Source organism: Equus caballus, chromosome 24, assembly GCF_041296265.1.
Source record: "Equus caballus isolate H_3958 breed thoroughbred chromosome 24, TB-T2T, whole genome shotgun sequence".
NCBI classification, from domain to species: domain Eukaryota; kingdom Metazoa; phylum Chordata; class Mammalia; order Perissodactyla; family Equidae; genus Equus; species Equus caballus.
In genome coordinates, this window is record NC_091707.1 from 50,715,280 (window position 1) to 50,740,779 (window position 25,500).

General features: G+C 52.5%; 1 protein-coding gene across 16 annotated transcripts in view; it reads right to left on the reverse strand.

The window, feature by feature from the left end:
* The window catches only part of CLMN (calmin), a 114,495-nt gene that overhangs the window by 80,138 nt on the left and 8,857 nt on the right, over positions 1–25,500 (reverse strand). The window contains exons 1-2 of one of the 16 annotated variants that reach the window (XR_011432137.1): positions 11,548–11,740; positions 9,495–9,663 (exon numbers count right to left, since the gene is read on the reverse strand). The exons of 12 other annotated variants lie outside the window; for them this stretch is intronic. The gene's annotated coding sequence lies outside the window, so the exon portion shown is untranslated. Of the gene's footprint in view, positions 1–2,100; positions 4,464–9,494; positions 9,664–11,547; positions 11,741–25,500 lie in introns of those variants that run through there. 3 more of the 16 variants (XM_070249798.1, XM_070249797.1, XM_070249796.1) reach the window with 3 other exon arrangements.

The window sequence follows — 25,500 nt, forward strand, 5'->3', positions numbered from 1 at the left end:
GTGCCAGAGGCGTCACAGGCAGCAGCTGCATCCATACACTTCACTGACTCAGAGAGGGAAGGAGGAGGGTCTGTGAGTGCCCCCCTTCCTGGAGGGCAGGGGTTGACAAACCGAAGTGTGCATCAGAATCAGCAGGGAGCTGTTCACACTCAGATTCCTGGGCCCCACCCCCAGGGTCTCTGATGCAGCCATCTGCAGTGGGGCCAGACAACCTGCATTTCCAGCAACTTCCCAGGTGATGCTGAAGCTCCTGGCCAGGGAACCACACTTTGAGAACCACTGTTGCAATAGCTTAGCATCGTAAGATTTCCAGAAAGCTGAGACAATCCTCAAGCGCCCAGAGAAACCCTGGGATTCTGGGTCTTTCGTGGGACTGTGCAGCTCACAATGCATATCTAAAGTCACCAGACCCTCTCCGCGTGCTCCTGTGTTTCTGACAGAGCGGCTCCCAGCCAGCTCTCTGCATTTTCCCTTCTCAATCAACCCACAAACAATTACTGAACATCAAAATTCTTGGTGCATGCTTAAATCCACCTACCAATTTACAAAAATGTTTCTGTCCATTAGCTCACAGGTCTTTTCAATGGCTCTGTGACTCAGAGCAGGTTTGATGCTCATTTTGCCAACTCACAACGAAGGAATAGTTGGGGCCTGGAGGCAGCCTTGGGCCCCTGCCTCTAAACCCTGCAGGATTTCAACACCACCAGAGCAGCCTCCCCCTTGGAAGCCCTGTATTCTAAGGCAGGGCCTTACTCATACAAGGTGTGCACTCTTATGGGTAGCTGCAACCCAGAGTGCTAACAGCTACAATCTGGCTGATCCAGGGGGCAAAGGAGCCCAAGGAGGGCACCTAATGAAGTGCTGGGATCAGAAGAGGCTTCTTGAAAGAGATAAGACTAGGGGAAGTTTGAAAGAGAAGAGGTTAACCAGAGTGAGATGGCAAGGATGGAGAGAGAAAAGCATTCTAGGCAGAGGGAACAGTACATGCAAAGGCTCAGAGGCAAGAGAGAGCAAATATGCTTGAAAAAGTGAAATGAGAGCAACTGGAGCACAGGGTTCTGCTAAGGATGCGTCCCAAGAGATGGGCAGATACTGTGCCTGAGGGTCTCACGAGGCATGTGAAGAAGATGGAGCTCATCTCACCCATTGCTGGCAGGAGTGTAAATTGGTACTGCTTTGGAAAATGGTTTGGACACATCTACAAAAATAAAACACATGTTAACCCTTTGATTTAGCAAGTCTACCTCTGAGTATAACGCAGAAGAAACAAGTGCTTACATCCACCTACAGACACGCCCAAGAATGTTCTTAATAGCACTATTCCTACAAGCCCCACACTGGAAACACTCACAGGGAAACAGATAAATCGTGGTACATTCATACAAAGGAATACTACACAGCAATGAAAAAGACTGAACTACTGCTCCCCACTACCTGAGTGAACCTCAGACACACAACATCAAGCAAAAGAAGCCAAGACGTACGTACACAAAGCTCACACACTGCATGGCTCCATTTGTATGAAGTTCAAGAACAAGCAATGCTCATCATGGTGATAGGAATCAGGAGGGTGGTTACTGCTGGAGGTGGGTATTTACTGGGAAAGGGCACGGGGAGCTGCTGGGGTTCCAGAAGTGTTCCACGCCTGGATCTGGGCGGTGGCTACGTAGGTGTGTGCACAGGTTAAAATTCACCAATCTCTATGCTTAAGGTTAGGGCACTTTGCACACTTCACTGTATGCACATTACACTCAATAAAAACCCATCGAGAGACACACTTAAGCTTAGTGCATGTACCATATGTATATTATACCTCAATTTGTAACAATGTTAAATATAGGAGGTTTGGGGTTCATGGCTCCTCAACAAACCAGAGGAAGGAAGCAATCAAGCAAGCACTGAAGGAACCCCCGCTCGCCCAGCCCAAGGCCCCCACCCCATTCCAGTGTCGCCCACTTTCTCCACCATCCTAGACCTCCGTGCTGCTGCCCTTCCTGTCCCTTTCACACCCAATCCCCATCCTCTGAGGAGCCAGCCGTCCCTGCTGAGACCTCGTAAGGCCACAGCCGGCTTGGCAACCACCCCCACGGATGAAATTACCCAGCAGTGAGTGACACAGAGCTCAAACAAGAGGGATGACATTCTGCAGCGGCTGGGCCTGTGCGTAGTAAGCATCGTCACACAGGTTTACAGGCACAGAAGAAACGAAGCTGAACAGCCAAGGTGTGCAAAATTCCAAGGCAAAGCGTCCATTCTTTGAGGGATGTCTTTTAGGGATTTCTTCAAAATAATGTAACCTTCAGAAAAGAAAAGCCAGTTAATCCTCGCATCAAAGAGAAGTTGTCTCCAAGCCAGTTCTTCACGGCTCTTGCAGTTGTAAAGACTCCATGAGCAGGGTGTGCTAGACGGCCAAGGGCTCCTGGTGACCAGGCTGGTGCTGGCCCCCTGGGGGTGTCCTCAAAACATCCCAGGTCCTCAGGGACCCCACCCACCCACCTTTCAGCATCCTGGCACATCACAATATCCTGTCGGTAAGGAGGCAGCTTCAACAACGACAGCTTCTCCTTAACATCCGCAGAGCCCTCTACAGTTTTCAAAGAGTCTCGTGTATGACAGATTGTAGTGCTCAACCCTCACAGCAACCGTGGGCCAGCCCACTTACCGGCATCTTCTGGCTGATTGTACTTTGGGACCCTGTCCCTTTTTGCAGCCCCCCAAAGACATCCAGATCCTCACCTCTAGAAGCTATGAATGTTACCTCTCTGTGGCAAAAGGGACTTTGCAGATGTGATTAAGCCGGGGATCTTGAGATGGGGAGACTTTTTCCTGGATTCTTTGGGTGGGCCAAACGTAATCGCAAGGGTCTTCATAAGAGGGAGGCAGACAGAGACTTGATCCAGAAGACAGAAGAGAAGAAGGCCATTGATGGAAGCGGAGGAGATGCTGCTGGCTTCGAGGACAGAGGAAGGGGCCACGCACCGCGGAACCCTGGGGGCCTCTAGAAGTTGGAAAAGGCATGAAAATGGACTTTTCTCCTGAAGCTTCTAGAAGGAATGCGGCCCTGCTGGTACCTGATCAGTGGGGTCGCATCAGACTGCTGACCTCTAGAATTGTAAGATAATAAATGAGGGCGGTTCAAAACCACTAAGTTTGTGGTAATTTGTTACAGCAGCCCAGGAAACTCACCTCCTTAGGATGCTGTGAGGTACTGAACATGAGCACAGCCTTGCTGGGCTCAGAATTTCCCACCCACCGCAGTGGTCTGCCATACAGTACGAGCTCCATCAACATCAGTGGCATGAAGGGTGGAGATGGTGAGAGTTAGAAGCACAGGTGTTGGAGACAGACCGACAGACCTGGGTACGATCCTGGCTCTGCCACTTCTCAGCTGGGTGACCTTGGATAAGCTAACCTCTCTGTGCCTCAGTGTCCTCATCTATAAAACAGGGATGGGCACCTCAGACTCCAAGAGCTCATGTGGGGGGTATTCAGCACAGGGCCAATACATTTAGCGGCCCAGGAATAATGATGCAGGGAAAGTAGGATTCTGAGGGCACGTAGTGCATGTATGTGGTTGCAGTAGAGAGAGTGTCGCTCTCTGAACTATTAGCTGTCGAGGCTGTTGTTATCATCATTATTATCCTCCTGGCCACCTGCTCGGCTCCAACCTGACCAAGCTCTTGTGCCAAATTCTTAATCTCTTCCTCCCCAAAAGAACAAAAGCCATTCAAAGAGAAATCACCTTGGAAAAGGCATTCACTGGCTGGAGCGGAGCCGGGGCTGCGATGGTGTCCCTGGTTACTGAAGACAACATTCACAAGCTGAGCAGGAGGTGTGTGCTTCCTGTCTGTCTGGGGTTTGGCTCCCTGGTCCAGGAAACCACCTGTCACAGGCCTGGATAAATGGGAGCTGCACTGCCAGGCGATGGCTCTGTAAACAGATACCGCCTCCCGCCCACGCAAATCTGCATCCTCCAGAGCTGACTCATACCTGGGACTGCACGCAGCCTGTGCCAAAAATGAGAAAAACGCAGACACCCGCACCCTCCCTGGAAATATCATTGGCCAGGGTAGCTGCCACCTCTCATCTGCAGAGGCTCCGGGTTTCAGGCACGGCTGGGGATGACGGCTTTCACAAAGAAACCTCAACCCCACCTGGAGAGGGAGGGGTGAGACTGGTCCTGACACAGCCGAGTGGGGAACGTGAAGCGATGTCACCCCCCAGAAAAGTCATCGGGTCTCCCGGTACCCAGAACCCTAGAAATAAATTCCCATAGCCTGTGACCCAATATGTCCACACCTTGGTATCGGTCGTAAAAGATCATCCATCAGAAACGGGGCCGAGAATGAATGTGCAAGGAAGTTCATCACAGCAGGATGTATCAAAAATCGTGAAAAACTGGAGAAGGTCTGAATGGCAAACAGCGGCTAAATAAATCACAGGAAGAATTCTCATGCAGCCACAAAAAGGATGTTTATACAGCATTTAAGACATGGGAAACTTCTGAGATCATAATACCAGATGAAAAAGACTGGGCTCCAGAATTACATATCCGATCTACTGAAATTGCTAATGGTAATGACAAGCATTTATTGAGCACTTACTGTATGCCTGGTACCATTCACATGACTTCATTTAGCCTTGCCACAAGCCTGTGGGAAGGTCCAACTTTAGGCCCGTTTCACAGATAAAGAGATGAAGGCACGGAGAGAAGGTCAAGGTCACTCGGCCTGCAAGCAGTGACATTGGACCAGAATGCAGGACCACACGACCATGTGTTAGACCATTTACGTTAAAACCATCAACACGTTTACAGGAAAAAAAGCCTGAAAAGCAAATATATCAAATGTTAACGCTAGCCATTTCTGGGTGTTGCCATTTGGGACGAGGCTCATTTTCTTCTTTATATTTTGGGTATTTTCCACATTTTCTACAGTGGACCTGTACTACTTTTATAACCAGAAACGACGCTATTTTTAAAAGTCTCCAGAGATTTCATAACCTCCCCTAGAACGGTTTAAATAACAACGACACAAACGAAGGCCAGTAATGAGAGGAGGTCTGCCCTCCCTGGGCCCCCACCAACCCCAGCCCCACAGGGCAGGAGCAGAAGCCTTACTGTCTCAGGCATCGGTTTCCCGCCCTCAGAGACGAGGAAATAGCTTCAGGTCAAAAGCCTGAGGACAGCTCTCCCCTCCTGCACACTCGGGGGGGCGGGGGCACCCTCTGACTTCATCTGCTCTCCCATTCCCAGGCTGGTGGCAGGGTGGGTGGGGATCATTGTGCACCTGCGCCCCGACTAAAAACACCAGGAGCCAGGGATGGCCGGGAGCTGCGGAGAAATCGTCAAGGATTAACACAAGCAAGCTCTGGAGGGCAAGATGATGCTCCGAAAGGTCAGGCCCGGGAGAGCACAGGATGCCCGCGGGGGCGTGGCCACGGGAGGCCCTGAGTCCGGGCATCTCCAAGGACATGGCTAATTCACTCCCAGCACACCCAAGCAGCCAGCGAATGTGATCTGACGGAGGTGACAAAGTAGCAGGAACAAACAGCAGGTAAGGGACACAGAGCAGAACGCAATTTTGCACATCACCTTTCATGGCCGTGAGAACAAATAAAAACATATTTGAGAGATGATTAGAAACGAAAAAACACAACATGACAATAATTATGTCAAAGTGAACGGGCTTAAAGACACTTTTCTATCTTTCTTCTTCCGTCTTGTTTGTCAAGCTTTCTCTAATTTGTTGTTAAATCAATTCAAATAAACATATTTATATTTTTAAGGCCTCCTGGGAAGTCCGCCAGGCTCCGCTGTTCACTGGGTCCTCTGGACCCAAGGCCAGGAGCCCTTTCCAACGGACTCTGGGCCCTGACCCGGCGGGCAGGAGCTGGTCGCACAAACCCCAGCACCAGTGCAGAAGGGTGGACCCGTGTTGGCCCCCGACGTGGCCCTCTCTGGTTTGTGAAATGAAAAGATAAATCCACAGTGACGACAAACTCCGGGGCTGAGCTGTCCCCAAGAGGCTGAGAATGGGGTCCAGGCTCCTTCCGTCCCTCCTCGGGGCTGTCAGACAAACCTGTGATCTCTAGACACCTGGCCTGGTGTTCCAAACGGTAAGGATGGAGGCAGCATGAAGAAAAAAGGGAAGAAGACCCCTCCTCACTCCCCCTGGTCTCTCACCTAAGGCTGCAGCTATCGCTTGCCAAATGCCAGGAGGAGAGGTGCCAGGCCCAGCCCGGCAGGGTGGGGTGGGCTGCAGACGAGGAAGCAGGCCTCTCCCTACCTCTTGGGGCAACCCCCGCCTCCCCGACCTCACCCCACTCAGCCAGGAGACCACTGTCAGCCTGCCGGCTGCAGAGCCTAAAATGAACCGGTATGATTCGCCTATATTTCTAGAGGTATTTGCTAAGCATCTACTATGTGCCAGGCCCTGGATGAGGCTACAACGATGAGCAAGACGCATGGCCCCTGCTTGCCATGGGGAAGCAGGCATTAACCCAGAAGACACAACTGCAGAATTATAAACTAGGATGGTTGCAGTGAAGGAGACGGCGAGGCCCTAGGAGATGAAGCCCCAGGATGCCTCCGGCAGGAGAGGGGCCAGGGTGCTGTCCGGCATGCACAGGGTAGGCCCTGCACACACTCTGTGCTCAGGGACCTATGACAGGGTTGGCCTAAGCCCACGGCTTCTGGGCAGAAGGATCATGTAGAGAAGAGAGACCCTGGAGACAGAACTGCGGCCACATTCCAGCTCCCCCTGCCTCGCCTGTCCCTCCCGAGCAGTGTGATCCTGGGCAAGTTACTTCTTGGTCTGTAATAACATGCAGAAAAGGACACTTCATTTTCAAGTGCTGGGTTGAGGCGTAGGATGTAAGTCCCTGTACTGTTTAGACACCGTTGCACACCCCTTCCTGCCAATTCGTCCCCATCTGGGAGGCTGAACCCTCCACAGGCTGCATCACTGGGCACTCTTGTCCTCTGACCACCTGCTGGGTTCCACCAATGGGAGATGCTGGCAGGACAACGGGGGTGGAGCGGGTCAGATGATTTCTTCCCCCACCCTCACCCCCGCCTTCCCTGTGGGTTCAGCCAGGGCTGCCTCCATCCCCCTCAGCCTGCGGCTCCTGCCGGGGACCCCTCACCGGACTATGGCTTTTTGGGTTCCCACAACTCCACCCCCTCTCCTTGCCCATAACAGCTCCCCGCTGCCGCAAGTCCCCGAGTGCTGTCCCTCCCTTGTTGGGGCCCTCCTCCTGCCCCCACCTCTGTAAACAGCCCTTCAGCAACCTGCAGACTCCCCCGGTGGGGGTTCCTGCCAGCTCCTAGCTGATAAGGCCTCCTGATACACTCAGTCCATTCTGGTCATAATTACAGGGTACAGGACACTGCCTCTGGGGAACACGCATCTAGGCTGCAACACTCACAAGCTGGTTAGTTCAGTCTAATCTAAGAGGTTGGCAGCTGGAAAGGGTAAGACGGAGGCTCCAGAACAATCAGACTTGGGGGGCAGAGCTATCATTCACTCATCAAACATTTCAGCTCCTGCATGCTGCATGCTGGCCCTGGGCCAGGTGCTAAAGATGGAGAGGTGAAGAGGAGATAGCCTTTACTCCAGGGGAACAGCCCAGCAGAGGTGGCAGATGTACAGACAAGTGACTGTGCACAAGGGGGTCAGTGTGATAAGAGCTGAGAATGCGAGGGGAGAACCTGTTGGTCTGCATGGGGTGGGATCAGGAGAGGCTTCTCAGAGGTGGCGTTGGGCTGGGCCTCTTTGGATGTGTAGGAGTTCACTGGGCCAAAGGACCACACAGGGAAGAGGGAAAAAGACAAGGAGAGGAGAGGTCTGGTGGGGCAAAGGTCATTGTTCTCCTGTTGACCAAAGGACCAGGTCACTTAAAGTGACAGCTGGCCAGGACAGAACAGGGACCCACAACAAATCCTGCCACAGAACCTCTGCACTTGCTGCTTTCTCTGCCCTAAGTCCTTTTCACTCAAATCTTTGCAAAGCTGCTACGTCTCACTGTTTGTCTCCTCAGAGGCTTCCCTGACCACAAACAGCTGCCTGTATCAGCATCCTGTGGCTGCCATAACAAAGGACCACAAAGGCAGTGGCTTAATCTTACAGTTCTGGAGGTCAGAAACGTGGAATGCATCTCACCGGGCCAAAATCGAGGTTCTATTCTTTCTAGAAGCTCTGGGGAAAATCCGCTTTCCTTTTCCAGCTTTTAGAGGCCTCCACGCTCCTTGCCTTGTGGCTCCTTCCATCTTTAAAGCCAGCAACAGCTGGTCAAGTCTTTCTCAAGCTACATCCCTCTGGCTCTGCCCTCTGGCCTCACCCTTTTACTCAGAAGGACCACACTGGGCCCATGTGGACAGGCCAGGACAACCTCCCACCTCAAGATCCTTCACTTCATCACGTCTGCAAAGGCCTTCTTGCCGGGTAAAGTCACATTTTTAGGGTCCTGGGATTTGAATGTGGACATCTTTGGAGGGCCAGCCTTCTGACTGCAGGCTCCTGTCTCCCACATCTTCGCTTCCTGCCCTTCACCCTCTATTCTCCTCCAAGCACTTCTGCAGCTGGGTTTGGATGATCCGTGCACTTGTTCATGGCTTCTCTCCCTCACTAGGACGGGAAGCTCCAGCATCTTCTGTGTCTTGCCCACCTTGTGTTGCCAGCACCTAGAACAGTGTCTGGCACCTTAGATGCCCCACAAAGACACGCTGGGAGGGAGGGAGGGCAAGAAGCGAGCCCCACCTGCAGTCAAGCCCTGGAGGCCTCCTGGTCCCGCCCCTGGGAGGTGGCGGTTTTGAAAAGCCTGAACCCTGCCTGGCTCCTGCCTCATGTCACTGAACCCAACCTCCTCATGGAGCCTCTAAGTTCGTGTCCTACAACAGTGACCCTCTGGGCCAAGGGAGGCCGGGTCATGGTTGGGGACCACTAGGCAGAAGGAGGAGCCAGCCCAGGCGAGGGCCAGTGGATGAGGAGCCAGCTGAGGGAACCAGGACTGGACCCGGGTGGGCGTAGAGGGCAGGTGCCAAGGACAAGATGGCGCTGGGCCCAAGAGTGGAGGGAATATGGGGTGGGAGGACATCACAATCTGGGGCTGGGATGCTGGGGACCCAGGCATCTGTAGGCACAAAGGGAGTGGCCCTCGGCAAGCACGAAGCAGGGCCCCAGTCCCATCCTGGGCTCGAGGGAACTCCTGTCCGTCCGAGAGCTTGGGGCAGCAAGCTCCTGGGAAGGAGCGACTGACTTCCCCACTCCCAGCCAGACCCATCTTCATCTCGCACTGGACTCCACAAATCACGTAGCTGGCCCCGGGTATGGTTCATAAATACACAGACTGTCAGAGACTTCTGAGATAATCTAGTCCTGGGACAGTAAATCCTTTACTCCTGTGAAACACTCCCCATCCAGTGCCATGGCAGACATTGCTAATCAAACCCAGCTGGCCATCCCACTGTGCCTGGACTTGGCCCCACCCCTTACCTCGGCAGCCACCACCAATCGATCAGAAGAGGCAGCGCAGTGCAACCCTTCATCTCACAGGCGAGGAAACCGGCCCCAGAGAGAATGACATTCACGTAGAGCGCGGAGCTCACCCTGTGGCTGGCTGACTTTCTAGGTTTCCCAGGCAGCCTTTGTCAAATGACGAACTCTGCAAGCAGACAGCCATAAAGCCAATACTCCTTTTGTAACGTGAATTACTCATGAGTTTTAATAAGTTCCATTCCCATCTAGCAGATTAAAATGGAGACACAGAAAACACTAGATGGGTGGTTGTGGCTATGGGGAAGGCAGGACACCGGGGCCCGAAAGAACGTTTGAGCGCCACCCATGCGGCAGGAAGAAGCCTGGAAGCTCATTCTCTAAAAACTGTTTTTCTTATTAGTAAAAACTTAACATATTGTTTGGAGAAAAATTAGGAAATACACATAAGTGAAAAGAGGAAAATATCAGATCCCCACTGGTCCACCATGGGGAGAGCCACACTCGGCAGCCTGGGGTCCATGCAGGGCTTTTAAATGCAGCACATGCTCCTCTCCCCTCTCATGAGCATGGGAATTGCAGAGAAAAGGCCCCGGCGGCCATCGGATGTGACAATGAGGGGGCTCAGGCCCCTCCTCCCACCCTGAGGACCAGCCCTGGGCACAGTGGTGCTGTTCAGAGGCAGGACAAGGGTCTTGCTCTGGACCTGAGGAAAAGGGCACTGTGGGTCCTGCCACCTAAGGGGGCCCATCCACAGGGCAGACCCCCAACCTGGGTGTAGAGGATGCCACAGAGCCTGTGGGGGCCACGGCCAGGATGGTTAAGGGGAGAACAGGCTGCTGCCAACGGGTAGTAGGCGCCTCCTGAGTGGGTACGTCCAGTCCTGGCATCAGGCCTGGCATTAGGCTCACAACACGGGGGAAAACAAAACAGAAACTTGGAGAGGTCACCCAGCTGGCAGTGGCAGGGCTGGGATTCCCCTCACCCTATCAACCCACTGTCAAGGACGTTCCCCACACGCAGTGACTACTCCGAAGACCAACACTTCAATGGAAAATGGAATAAATCGCCCTGACCTCATCTAGACCATTCCCGATGGGCGCACCCCACTCTCTCGGTCACCACCATCGTTCCCCTCTGCTGGCACACCCTCCACCAGCCCTGTCTCTCTACTTGGCTGCTTTTCTTTCAAGGGGGCATCAACCTCGGGATCCCATGGCCCTATGTAACACGTCTGCCCACCCTGCGCTGCTGTGCACACGGTCTGCCCGTGCACAAAGCCACGGGCATCTGCGGCACACGGGGGAGCTCAGGCCCACCCTACGCAGCCTCTCCCTGGCCGTGCGGCCTTGGGCAAGTCCCTAGTCCTCTCAGTGCTTCAGGCTCCCGTTCTGCCCAGCGGGGATGACAATGGCATGGTTCCAGTGCACAGCAAGGCTCTGAGCTCGGAACCTGCCACAGACGAAAGCTGGTGGTGACACGAGTATACTGGCAGCTTAGATAACTGCTGCGTAAATATGGTTAGATGACTGGATCTTGGGCATCTCCCAAGTGCGTCCTCTTCACGGTGTTCTCTGTGGTGCCCGCTCAGACAGGACATTAATAACCAGACACCGTTCAAAGAAAACACAGTGGGAGTAATAACAATGGCGCTCACGGGGACCCTGAGTGCCCCCGGGATGAGATACACATTCTGTCTTTAATTTCCATAACAAGCAAGAGAGGAAGGAGTTATTGCACTCATTCCACAGACGGCAAACTAAGACCTAAAGAGGTCAGACACTGGTCCAAGGTCCCACAGCAAAAACACGGCAAAACCAGGAGTTGTGGCTGAGACTGCTGGTTGCCTCCTTGGCCCCAAATATCCGTTCTCTTTTTCCTCTATAGAAACAGAAACCCCTGTTCTTAGGTGGACACCACCTAAGGTTCTATTTCCCAGCCCCCCATCACAGTTAACTGCAACCATGTGACCAAGTGCTGGCCAGTGAGAAATAAGCAGAAATGCCATGAGGCAGTTTCTTGACACTTGCATTGACAGAGAGCTAGCATTCACCTCTTGATCTTTCTTTGTTGTCCTTTCCTCCATCCTGCTGCTTGAAACACTAATGCAATGGCTGGAGCTCTAGCAGCCATCTTGGACCATGAGGTCAAGAGCTACACCAAGGGATGGCAGCACAATGAGCAGGGGGGGGCCTGGGTCCCAGCAGATTTTGTAGCGCACAGCTGCCATACCAGCTTTGAACAACCTACAAAGAAATCCATATCTGTTTATGACACTGTTATTTGGAGTTTTCTGTAATTCATAGCCAAATCTAATCAAGACTGAGAGTCCCGCCCAGGTCTGTCTCTCTTGGAGGCAGAGAAAGCAAAGGCAGGCCAGCTAGCATGCTCCCAGGGAGGGCTCTGGGCTTGGTGCCTGTTGGGGCCAGAGGGAAAGGGTGGCCATGAGACTCCCCGCTGTGGCTCTGCCCCAGGTCTCACTTTACTGGGCTTGAAAGAAGTCTGTGAAGGCTCATTTACAAGGTAAATCTATGCCTGGGGCTCAGCGGGGTTCCTGCGGCTTTTATAAGGAAGAGATTTCAAAGATCAGTTTAGAAAGGGCTTACTTACATCAGCGGTCACAGAACTAAAAAAAGGCCTCTTTTGAGCCGTCCTGTTGAAGTGGACATGCCAGCGACACGAAATAAACAGCGATAAGGAGATTCGCAGCTCGTTGGTGGTGCCCTCTCCGTTTTAAAGCCAGATTGATGGAGGTGTAATTTACATACCGTAAAATGCCCCCTTTCTTGTGTACACTTCTGTGAGTTTTGACGAATAAAGTCATGTAAACACGACCACATTCAAGATAGAGAAGAGTCTATCACCCCAAAGAGTCCCTTTGTGTCCCAATGCTGTCACTCCTCTTCCCCCACAGCCCAGCCCTGGACAACCACAGACCCACTTTTTGGTTCTGATAATGCTGCCTTTTCCAGAACATCCTATCCAAGGACTCAGATGTAGGCCTTTCGAATTTAGCTGCTTGGGGCCGGCGGGGTGATGCAGCGTTTAAGTGCGCAAATTCCGCTTCTCAGCGGCCCGGGGTTCGCCGGTTCAGATCCCGGGTGTGGACATGGCACCACTTGGCAAAAAGCCATGCTGTGGTAGGCCACAGTATAAAGGACGTAGGCGTCCCACGTATAAAGTAGAGGAAGATGGGCATGGATGTTAGCTCAGGGCCAGTCTTCCTCAGCAAAAAAGAGGAAGACTGGCAGTAGTTAGCTCAGGGCTAATCTTCCTCAAAAGAAAAATGTATAAAATAAAATAGAATTTAGCTGCCTCCACTCCGCAGAAGGATCCTGACACCCACCCACGTTCTCTTTTTGCTGAGCAGCGTTCCACACGCAATCTCGTGTCTGTCCACCAGTGGGGGGACATTTGGATCGTGAGAGGGGGTGGTCCTGCACAGCTTCCTCCTGCCCCTCCTGGTCCCCTTGTCCATTGTTCTCCAGGGCCTGGGGCCCAAGCCCAGGGCTCCTTCCCTCCCGCCCTCTGTGAAGCTGATACGCAGAACGGGGACTGGGAAGAGCAAAATGGGGAGGAACGGGCTGACCTCATCTCCCGGCAGGTGCTGGACCAGGAGCCACAGGCGGGCTGAGGGCATGCCCTTCCAGAGAGCTCACCCCCCTGTCGGGAGGCGATGCCTCCAGGCGCTTACTGTGCATCACGTTCTTGAGCCTCAGTTTCTTCATCTGGAAAATGGGGGAGTTGTCAAAAGTAGCCCTCTCGTGGGATGGTCATGAAATGCAAGTAATGCCTTCACAAGGTCCCCGGCACACTGTAAGCACTCAGAGGAGTGTGAGCTAGAAACAGAGGTGGTGGACGTGCGCTTGGTTCGCTGACACGTCTCCTCCGAGGACCAGCAGCACCTGCGGACCAGCAAGACGGGCAGATTCTCGGCCCGCCCAGACCTACTGTGTCAGAAGCTGGAGGTGGGGCCCTGACAGCTGTGGTCCCACCAGCCCTGGGGGGATTCTGATGTCCCTAAGGCAGGGTTCCTCAGCCTCCACCGGGGGACATTCTGGGCTGCGTCACTCTCTGTGGTGAGGGCTGTCCGGTGCATTGTAGCATGTTGAGCAGCATCCCTGAACTCCGCCCACTGGAGGCCAAGAGCATCCTCCTGGTTGTGACACCAAAAATGTCTCCAGACATCGTTAAATATCCCCTGGGGGCAATATCGCCCGCCTTGAGACCCACCGACCTACAGTTAGAGCCGCTGTTCCAGAGAGCGTGAGGCAGACCCCCCCTCCAGGGGCCTACAGGGGAACTGTCTTTAGCAATAGTAACCCCCACTGGTCCAGCGCCATGCACCAGCTGGACGCCAGGCCGTACTCCTTGCACAGCACCATTTTACAGACGACGGAACAGGTTCAGGGTTTGAAGACACGTGGCTCCTAAGAGGCATAGCCAGACGCAGCCCACGCCGTCGGGCTCCGAGCTGTGGGGTCTCCACCCCACTCACACCGCCTCCCGACTCACGCTGGTCGTCTCTTCCTTCTCTGTCCTCGTCACAGCCACACCTCTCCGTATAGTCCCCTTCCCCAGAGAGCCGTCTCACGTGACTTCGTCCACTCGGGCCACCCTGCGGGACTCCTCTGCTTTCATGCCTGGCTCTCCCAGGGCCATAAATCATCTCCCTGTTATGACCTGTGCCAGTTGGGGAGGGGCAGAGAGGAGCCCACGCTTGAGCTAGACTGTTCTGTTTCATTTTTATCCTTGACTCCCACCCTTTCCCATTAGAACTGGCTTAACAGTTGATTTCTTCTGCCTAAGTGCCCAGCAAAGGGAGTCTGGGGGATCCAGAGCCCTCTTCCAAAAAGAAGGCCAGGGGCAGCCCCAAGTGTAAAACTCACCATGAATGTCGGTCAAGAGGCAGAAAATGTCTGACCAGGTCGTCACTTTCAGGGAACCCATCCTAAGAAAAGAACCCCCCGAGTTGGATGGCCGTCCAGAGCTGATGCTCAGACAGCGGCTCCTTCTGAAAAGCAGCATCCCACCTCTCAGGAGGGAGCTAGTGAAGACAGGTCCAGCCCAGCACGTGGTGGCGCAAAGTGTGTCCATCCCACGGGGACTGCTGGACCGTCTCTGGACCAGGCCCAGACAGGAGGGTAAGACCAGACTCTCCCACAAAGGGTTCACATCTGATGGAGGAGCGGACAGGTGGCGGCAGCACAACAATGAAGAGACAGGGCTGAGACACGAGGCCAAGGGCAGGGGGGGCCTCCTCCAGCACGGGGGGCCAGGCAGGGCTGCCCAACAGCACGGAAGAAGGCACTGGATGAGACAGCCACACGGAAAATAAAAAGCAGGACTCAAGCGGGCAATGAACGCAAATGTGAAAAATATGAATTCACATGAAAAAAGACCAGAAGGGACGACACAAGAGTAACAGCGCAGTTGCGTTAGGGTGATGGCCCCAAAATACGGTTATACGACCCTTATAACTATATGAAAACAAAACCAGCAATTGCCACAGGTGACGAGCCAGGGGACACCCCCCCCCCGCGGCAGATCACACCGCCGTACCTCGCCAAGTGCTTCACACACATCATTAATAAGGCGGGCACTCGTTTCCTCCAAGTATAGATGGGGAAACGGGCCCAGGGAGGTCAGGGGGCTCGCCCTCGCATCCATGGTTTTGTGGCACTTAGAACACCCTAGGGCAGGGCCGACCCATCCCTCCCGCCTGCCTTGCCTTCATCACCAGCACCAGACAGAACTGCTCCATGGGCACCCCCAATCACCGTTTTAACTCTTCAACCCCAAAGCTTCTAGATCTGAGCCCACCGAGGCCCAAATGGATGGACCAGTGCGGGATCTACGTCCACTGAAGAGGATTCTGGCACATACTTGACGCATTTGCTCAGTGGCCGCAGATCTCCCTGCACCAGGTGTGCAGTCAAATCTACACCTCCCTCCGATCCACATCCTTCTCCAACCCACATCCTTGCCTCCCAGGACACAGGACAGGACAACGCCACCCTATGTGACTGGGGGCCAGTGACTCAGCAGGGACCGCTCATCGGACTCCGCAGCACAACGTCACCAACACACTTGGCTGAAGAAATGAACACGGCCGATGGCAGGGACCGTGCCAACACCACCGCTGTCTGTCATGAGGTGACAAATGTCAGCTACGGAATGCTGAAAGGACGGTGAACACATGGAGTGCTCTTACTGAGTGCGGGGGCCTTATGGACATCCTTTCATCTGACAACCCCTCGAGGAGGGCGAGATTCACCCGCATTTTCTAGAGGAGGCATTCGAGACTCAGAAAGCGGAAACAACTCGTCCTGGGGGGCAGGTAATGCCAGAACAGGTGAGTTTCTTTCCTGTGATGGGGTCAGGGGTCAGGCACGAATCAAGCTGGGAGTGCCCCCTGAGAATCTCAGGGACAAGCACAGGGCAGTAGCTCAGAAGGGGGCTTGGGGCTCACAGACTCTGCACAGGAAGAAGGGAAACCCAAGTCCCGGAGTCCACGGATTTAGCATGAAAAGGTCCTTAGAAATCATGGTCTAACCTAGTCCTGCTGAGTCGAGATAATGCGAGCCATACATGTAACGTGACATTTTCTAGTAGCCATGTTACAGAAAGTCAAACAAAACAGGCGAAACATTTAAATAATGTATTTTATTTAACCTACTACATCCAATGTATTATCATTCCAATATGTGAGAATATTTAAAAACTATTAATGACATGTCTGATGTGCTTTTTTTCATAGCAAGTCTTCCAATTTCACGTATGCTCCCATTCACAGACATCTCAATGTGGATGAGATACAACCCTCAATAGCTGCTGGGGGCTGTCGTAATGGACGGGGCACATCTAACCCCTCAATTTGCACTAAAGAAACTGAGGCCAAAGACCTCACTAAGTAACTCACTTAGTGCTTGTCAACTACTGCCATGTGGCTCTGAATGAGGCGAGAGCCACATGCTTGTCAATCACAGGGCCAAACTCAATTTTGGTGTGGGACTGGTGTGGTTCAGTGGAAAGAGAACATGTTTTGGAGCAAGAAAGATCCAAAGCTGAATTCTGATCCTGCCACTAACTAGCTGTGTGGCCGTAGACCTCGTACTTGACCTCTCTGAGCCTCAATTCCCTATCTGAAAAATGGAGATAATTCCCCTAGTCATACCGTTGTGAGAATTAAATATTGGCACACAGCAGGTGTTCAACAAATGGGGACACGAGGGTGACATAGGTGGGGAATATATTGCCATCATCATCCGTGGCATCATCTACATTTTAATCATCTGCAACCCAGAAAAATGATGCTTGAAGGGCACGGCCCCTCCTGCCTGGGGGGCAGATCTGCCTGGACTGGGGGGGGCAGGAAATGAGAGAGACGGGCGAGGGGAGAAGGGAGGACACCTCCACAGGGCATTAGAAGCGCATGCCCGCTGCATTCCAAACCACACAGACGAGTAAAACAAAAGCCACCCAGCTCCGTGGGCCGGCGCCCCAGCCAGCCCGTGTACTATCAGCGGTGGGAAGCGCCTCCTGGGAGCTGAGCCTATTTGAAAGGAAGCGATCATGGACCTTTTGATCCGTCTGATAATGGCCCAGAGCCACAGTCTATTGCTTTGCTGAGTGGAAAAAATCCAGAACCAGTACCTCCAACTCCAAGACGTGCCCATCTTCACCCGGAGTGGGGCTCAAGGGATCCTGCACTCCGGGCTCCAGATCTAACACAGCCGCTAATGCAGCCCTTGGCGGCTCAAGTCGGTGGAGCCCTGCATGTCCGTGAGCCAGGCTCCCGCCCCCCTCAGCCTCCGGGTGAGTTGTCCCCTCTGCATGGCCTGGTCCTCTCTCCCTTCCTTCTGGCTGACTCCCATTTATTCTGCTCATTTCAACTTAAAATGTCACCTCCTCTGAAAGGCCTTCTATGGCTCCTGATGCAGGGTTTCCTTGTTACACGCTCAGAATAGTCCGCCATCACAGCCGTCACTATATCCCAACGGGACCATGGGGACTGACTCTCTACCATGGAGCAAAGATGGATCTGTATCTCCCTGGTGTCTGGGAGAGCACCTGGCACCAAGCAGACACTCAATAAATATTTGCTGAAAGTCGCTGCTGCATGAAGATAGCTAGAGAACCAGAGAGGCTCTGGGTTGGTTTGACACGGAGGGAAAGCAGGCAATATTCTGGAAAACAGAAATAAAACTTGCAGCATCTGCACCTGATGCATTAAGAAATTTTTCGTGGAACAATTCCAAAGGGTCAGGCATTATTGCGTCATGTTGCTAGATTCTTCCAACAACTGGAGGGCACTCGGTTATAATGGACACAATTCACAGAACAACGATTACATCAACCACTGATTTTCCAAGAGCGTCAAAGCTGAAGCCTCGTATCAAAGAGTCTTTTGAGCGAGGGGCGCACGCAGTTACAACTCCTCTGTGTTCGAGAGTGGAGCTGGCTCTGTGGAGCAGCACAGTTTCTCCCTTTCCTCTGCTTACATGCTACCCTTCTAGTTCTCAAACGGGTGGTACCACTCCCATGGAGAAATGGTGGGTGAGGTTTTGAGTGTGACATGATTGGCATTTTGTGGGCTCGATCAAGATGCTAAACCTCCTGCAACACATGGAACATCCCACTGGAGGAAGACCATCCTGCTCCAAAAGCCAATAGTGTTCCCCCAATACACTGGGGAATGTTGGCCACAAGCTAGCCTAGGCCACATCCCCGGGGGAAATGGCGGCAGGGGGAAAACAAGCCAAAAAGGTCACATCATTATTAACGAGGACCCATGAAACCAGGTCCTTTTCTCACCCAGGCTGGACCAGTTGCCTTCTGAACATCCCAGTACATTCCTGCCTCTGCACCTTGGGTCATGCCAATCTCCTCACTCACTTAGAGGGCAACCCTGCCAGTCTCCACCTCCCCGCATCCCGGCCAACACAAGCTCCTGCTACATGGCACTTGCTGAATGGCTCCCTGTAACCATCTCTCCCATCTCCAAAGGATTCCAGGTCTCTGACAACACAACTCTCTTAGTGCTTGTCCAGTACTGCCTTGTGGTCTCCACGGCATGAGCCCCAAGTGTAGACGCCAAATCTGACCTCAAAATATTGACGAAGTGACTGATTCTTTCACGTCATCCAGTTGAACCCGTACCAAAATATCGTCCACTAGACCAAAAAGAATTCCTCCTTTAAATAAAGAAACATTTATTCCAAAGGTCCTGATTAGTATTGAGCACTCAGCATTCACAACTTCACTGAATCTTCCCCACAATGCTGGGAGGGCATTACTATTATTAAAGTCACATGACAGACAGAAGAGCTCAGAACTCCAGGGGACATGTAATTTGGCTAAAGTTCCATGGCTACAAAGCGAAGGAGCTAAAATTCAAGTCCACGCCTGGCTTCCAACACCTCTCTCCCCGACAGCCAGGCGGGCCCTCCTTTCTCTGGTTTTGTTCTTATCGGTCAACTGTGTGTCCCTGGTCAGGGCTGCAGGAGGAGAGGCATCCTTGCAGGGCTCCTGGAGGGTCACCTACTGATTCGGGCTCGGTGATTCTCCTCCTGGTCATCCAACCCACTCAAAAATCCAGAAGATCAAGTGAAGCCAGCCTGGCGGCATCTGATGGAGGCTCAGGCAGGCTAATGTTTAATCTCGCCATGAAGAACAGCTTAACTTTCAAAGCCTGGCACCAGTCAATTCTCCCCCAGGTAGCTGTGGCTTTGGGCTTGGGACAGTTTTATAGAAGCAGGCAGGGTTCCAACATCGAACAATGGGGAAAGCAAGCAACCCGTTCGTTCCGTGGTTTGGCTTTTCTCTCCCGAGGAGCCAATGCGCCCGTGGGCAGCAGAGGCTGCAGCTTTCAAACGGGGACAGCAGCAACAAGAAGCGTGCTATAGTTAGTGCCGGGCTCCAATCAAACCCCACCTGCCAAGCCGAGACCAGCTTTCAGCGCGCCGCTGGATGCCTGGCAGGACCCCGGGGCAAGCCCCCGGGAGGAACCCTCCACCCCCAGAGCTGCATCCAACCTGGACCCCTGACCCCCAGACCTCGGGCCCCCAGCCCCAGGGAACCAGAATGTACGGCTGGGAAAACAGCCATTAGGTGTGATCAAAACCCCTGTGCAATTTCCCCAGTTTCTCCTGGTAACTAGCTGAGCAAGTATCTAGTATCTTCACACTTTGAATCTTCAAGCCCAGGCTGAACACAGCACTCGCGTGCCAGCTTCCTGCCCAGCTGTTCTGGGACTTGGAAAGGCAGAAAAGTGACTTCTCGGAAAAGGAGGCAGCCTCAACACAGGCTTCTAACCTCAGCCCATCTCCAAACTCTACTAAAACCTACAGTGAAGAGATTTTGTTTGTTGTATGTATTGCGCATTTAGAATATAAACCCTCAAGGACAGAAAGGACAGAAGAAGGGACGACAGCAAGAAAATTTCGCAGGGTGGAAAGACAGACCGCCCTGCTGATTTAGCAAACTCAAGAGACCTACATCCTAAGTGGTAGCAAAGAAGGACAAAACCCGACCCAACTTACAAACCCCAAGTCCCAACGGGTTCAGGAATGAGAGGCGGCAGGCATCTCTGGAAACGGGCTGGGGTGGAGGAGGCAATAAGAGGAGCAGATGAAGGAACGAGTTGGGTGCCTGTCTCCCCTCCGCTACGTCTCCCAGCTGGGGGACTGTCCCTCCTCCATCGAGCACAAGACTGGAAGCTTATTCCCTAAGGAGGAGGAAACGGAAGGTCTCAGGGCGAACTGTGCTGAAAATGGGCAGATTCCGCGAATTTACACATACTGGATGCAGAGGATGCTCCTGCTCCAAGCCCTCTCCCTTCCCTCCCAGACCCACCCCCACCCCCAGCAGCCTGGCCTCGACCACCCAGAATGGAGACTGGAAGACTCTTACCCAGGGAGTCGGACCAGCCCAGGAGGGAAGAGCTAAAGACACTGACACAGGAGTTCTCCAGGACACAAGCCAGCAGGGCCCCATCAGAGAAGCTGCCGGTCAAGAAGTCCCGCCCCCTGTGCACAGAGCTTGCAGGACAGTTTTCAGCCTCCACCTCTTAAATATGAGAAGACAACAAGGACTATGAGCTAGCCAAAGAAAGAAGCCTCTAACATGAAAATTCAGACCAAACAAGCATCCATAAACAAAGAGAGAGGGGCAGAAGGAAGACACACAGCGCATCCAACGTGCGCCAGCGTGGCTCTAAGACCTTGCCCTCTAGTATCTCATGTAATCATCACAACTCTTAACGCAGATCTCAATTAGTAACATTTTTATTTTAAAGACAAGGTGTTTGGGGAACAGTGCGGTTAAGTAACTTGCCCAAAGTCACAGAGCAAGTAAATGTCAGAGCTGAGATTTAAACCAGGCACCCGGCTCCATGCTCTGCATCACTGCTTTCAAAGCACGGCCCGGCCGGCCCTGTCTGTCAGGAATCTCCTCAGTGTGCAGAAGATGCTGCAGCCCTGACACCAGACCGGACTTTTCTAAAGGACGAGAGAGCGCTCTTGCAAATTAAAAATGTGGCAGATTAAAATATGGAATATAAAACTGATGAAATCTTCCAGGAAGTTGAGCAAAAAGCAAAAGGGATGGAAAATAGAAGGAAGAAAGATAAGGAAATTAGAGGATTAGTCCAGGAGGCCCAATATCCAAACAAAGGGAGTTCTAGAAGATCAGAGAAAACCAAGGAGCAGAAGTCATGATGGAATAATCCAAGAAAACTGCTCAGAACCAAAGGACACAGCTCCAGATGGAAAGGTCTCATTCAGTGCTCAGTACAACGGATGAAAGAGACCAGCACCAACACGGGTCATCCTGAAGTCTCAGGGCACTGGGGACAGAGAGAGGATCCTGTGAGCTTCCAGACACAACAAACCAGGCCACGCAGAGGATCGGGAATGGCCTCCCACTTCTCAACCGCCAACCCTGGAAGCTGGAAGACAATGGAGCAAGGCCTTCAAGACTCTCACGGATCTCCAACCTTGACTTTGAGCCCTAGCTCGTCTAGCGATCAAGCACCAGAGGAGAAGAAGTTCATTTTCCCATGAAAGTTCTCAGAAAATTCACCACCCAGGCACTTTCTCAAGAAGGGTGTGCTCCTAAATTCAAAGGATTCAGCCATAAGGAGGAAGACAGGAAATGGGAAATCTGGCCCAGGAGAGAGGCAAGGAGGACCACAGGTGATGGTGACAGAGGGCCCAGGTGACAGCCAGGCCCCAAGTGCGGAGGGCAACGAGTCCAGACTGGACAGGTCAGAGGACCTCACCGTGCTCCAGAGGAGGAAACCGAGAGAACATACCTGCTGCATCCACACAACTTCAGGGGCTCATAGACCACTACAGAGAGGTTAGGGAGGAATTAATAAGCACACCCGCCAACAACAGACAATTTCTATTTCCAAGGAAAACAGAAAGCAGAGCAGGAAAGGAAAAGTGATCACAATTTCCGACATGACGAAGTTGAACAGCACTGACCGATAGTAATAGCGTAAACCCCAATTACTGGTCTTACCAAAATGATGATGAAAACATATCAGGAAGCTGAGGGGACAAGAAAGATCTGAGGTTAAAGGAAGAGGAGACCCACATCCTTACCTTCCACAGTAAGAAATCGGAGCCTAGGACCAAAAAATCAAGATGAAGCAATGCATACGTTATTTTGGAAAATACCAAAATCATCAGCTAAGAAAGTCTGCAAGCAACCGCCTCTGGGAAAAGGGACAATAGGGGAGAAGCACTGTTTTGCATATAAACCTTGGGGAACTGTAACTATGTGTGACTTAGAAAAGGCAAGGGAAGGGGAGTCAGACGTTGATGAGACAGGTGACCTCACCGAAGGTTCTAACAACCGAGAGAAGGCGGGACTGTCCCTCCTTTTACCAAAAAGACACTGTCAGGCTCAGAGACATCAGTTAACCCTAAAGAGATGCTAAAACTAAAAGCTCACTTCTGCCAGATCCCAGCACCTATGCTTTCCCTTCGAGTCCACATTCAAATGTTCAGCAAACGTGAACTGGGCACACACGGAGCCTGCGACAGGAGGCTAGGCGCTGGGGGGACACAGTGGTGGATGGGACAGCCGGAGTGCCCCACCCGATGCGGCCTGTGGTCTACCGACAGGAAACAAACCATCCCTAATAACAAATCCAAGCGCAGCAGGGCCCACCCCAGGCAGGGGCAATCTATCAAGGGTAACACCGGTCTGACTCCTGGCCTCCTGCCCTGCTAGTCCATCACAGGTCCCATGGCATCAGGGCACCCCGTCCCGCTCATCCCCCACAGGTAAGCCATCAGATCACTGCTCAGCACTTGCCCACAGCACTTCTGGGAACTCAACATGCCATCACCCGGGCCTGTCGACACCCCGCCTCCGAGGCTTTGATTTGGAAGGTATCACATTTTGTTTTGTTTTCCATCAGTCAAGCTCAAAGGCCAGACCGGCTCTGTGGGGGAGAGCGGCACACAATCCCCTGTGGGCATGAAGGGACAGTGAGCACCTTGCACAGAATGGCCTCCAGTAAGTGCTGGTGGGTCCGGGGGGCCAGGGCAAGTCTCGGATACCAGGGTGCAGAATGCAACCTCAGCTGTGCTGCCCACTGGCTGGGGGACGGGGGAAGTGGCTGAACTCCCCCCGGCCTCAGTGCCTGCATCTGTAGAGTGGGGATAAAACGTCAGCCTCAGAGGGCTACAGGAGAATTAAATGACCTCATGGGGATGACTGTGTTTCGTAACCTGCCATCACTAAGACAGAACCAGGGATGAAGAGGACAGGACGGTTTCCCATGGCTGCCTGCAGTCACTTCTGCCATAATTCCAAGGTACAGGGCTTTCATCTCGTCAGCCTCTTAGAATGGGACCCTTATCCCCACTCTTCCCAGATCTACCCCTGGGAATGACGGGTCAGGAATCATCGGTTAGGAATTTAGCCTTTATTTAGTCACGGTGTGAGGAACCCGGTGTGGACATGACTACAAACAGAATCAGCCGAGTCACTGACTTCACGCTGATAAGGCTCAGTACCCACAGCTGGCTGACTTCTGGCCCACACCCCTTGGCCTGCTCCAGCTTTCCTGCTGGGTTCCAAGGCAGCTGCCCTCTCCACAGCAGCTGGGCCTCCATCTAGTGCTCTCTCGCCCTCCCCCAAGTCCAAGTCACCTCGGCCCGCCCCGCCTACCACCTCCTCCCGCAACTTACTCCACCTTCTCAGACTTAGTTCTTTTTTTTTTGAGGAAGATTAGCCCTGAGCTAACTACTGCCAATCCTCCTCTTTTTGCTGAGGAAGATTGGCCCTGAGCTAACATCCGTGCCCATCTTCCTCTACTTTATATGTGGGATGCCTACCACAGCATGGCTTTTGCCAAGCTGTGCCATGTCCGCACCCAGGATCCAAACCAGCAAACCCCGGGCCGCAGAGAAATAGAACATGCAAACTTAACCAATGCGCCACCAGGCCAGCCCCTCAGACTTAGTTCTGATTCCTGATTCTACCACTTATCAGCTCAGTAGCTTGGCACTGATAACACCTGTGCCGAGCCTTGGTTTTGGGGGGATAGATAATAACGCCCATCACAGGGGTTATCTGGAAGACGTGTCACAGTGCCCAGCATGGTGGTCATCTCCCCACCCCCCACCCTCCTCATATTCATGATATCAATGCCCTATAAACAATTAAGAAGATTTTTACACAATCTGTACTCTGTATTATACATTTAACAACAACAATACCCCAAGTGATCTTCTGTCACTCAAGTCAGGTCCCTGCTAAGTCAGCCTGACAATGAAGACGACGAGCTGCAGCAGAGGGAGCCTTTTCAGCCACACTGCCATCTTCACTGACCGCATGTTCGGGAAATTACTAGAACACTTGATTGCATTTCATCCTTGCTTTATAAAAATAAGTTAAAACAGAAAAAAAGTGAAAGTATCATTATCAGTGATCACTATTGGTCTCATAAACTGAATACCATGGAGATGCTGGAACCAGAGCAATGAAGGTTACAGGTTGACCTTCAACTAGGAAGAGAGGGGAAGTTTATAACAATGGATGAAATGACAGAAGTACAGAACGGTGTTATCCGACCATGCTTAAACAGTGAGGCATGATTAGGACTTTGCTTTCATTCTCTGGGAATTTAGATTCCTCACAACTTAAAGGTCTAGCCTCGGACTTTTAACTTTTGATGTAACGTAAACAAAAGTCGGGAACTGCCTATAAGTCAGTACCCTAATGATGTTCTCTTGTTTTCTAAACAGACTTTGACATTTCGCATCAAGTAGAAGACTGTTTATCCAAAACACCCAGGATTTGACTGCTCCGGGTGAAAACATTTCCAGAGTTCATGTATCTCAACTCTCAAACAACACAAGGATGAGAACAGAGATGTTACTGCTGCCAGAGCCCACTGAATCTCTGGATCCACACAACAGGGTATGCACCTAGAGGCCACTATGACATCACCCTCCTTGTGCAGAGCCACGGAGCACAGAATGGGCCCCGCGACATCGTTCCCTGGTTATTCACAGCCCTGCACGTATCTCAGATCACCCATCACTGCATCTGGATTCCTGGGTAGTATCCCAGTGCCCTCAGATCATGCTCTCCTGTCCTTTGTCAGGCAGCTCCCTCGGGTTCCATAGCCTAGTGATGGCAGCCCTGTGACCAGAGCCCAGGTCTCTGCACTCCCACCTCAGCCTCAATGCCACCATCCTAGCTGTCCATCAAACTACCATGGAAACGTAAAGGGTACTCCCAGCATGCAACTGTCTCCCCGCTGCGTCTCTCCCAGGGAAGAGGAGCAGGCTCGAAAGCCACTTCTCCATTCCTCTATCAGTTTCTTGTTGCCGCTGTGACAAATCACCACGTTCTTAGTGGTTTAAAACGACACAAATTTATCTCACATTTCTGGAGGTCAGAAGTCCAAAAGGAGTCTGACAGGTTAAAAATCAAAGTCAGCAGAACTGTGCTCCTTCTGGAGATTCCAAGGGAACAT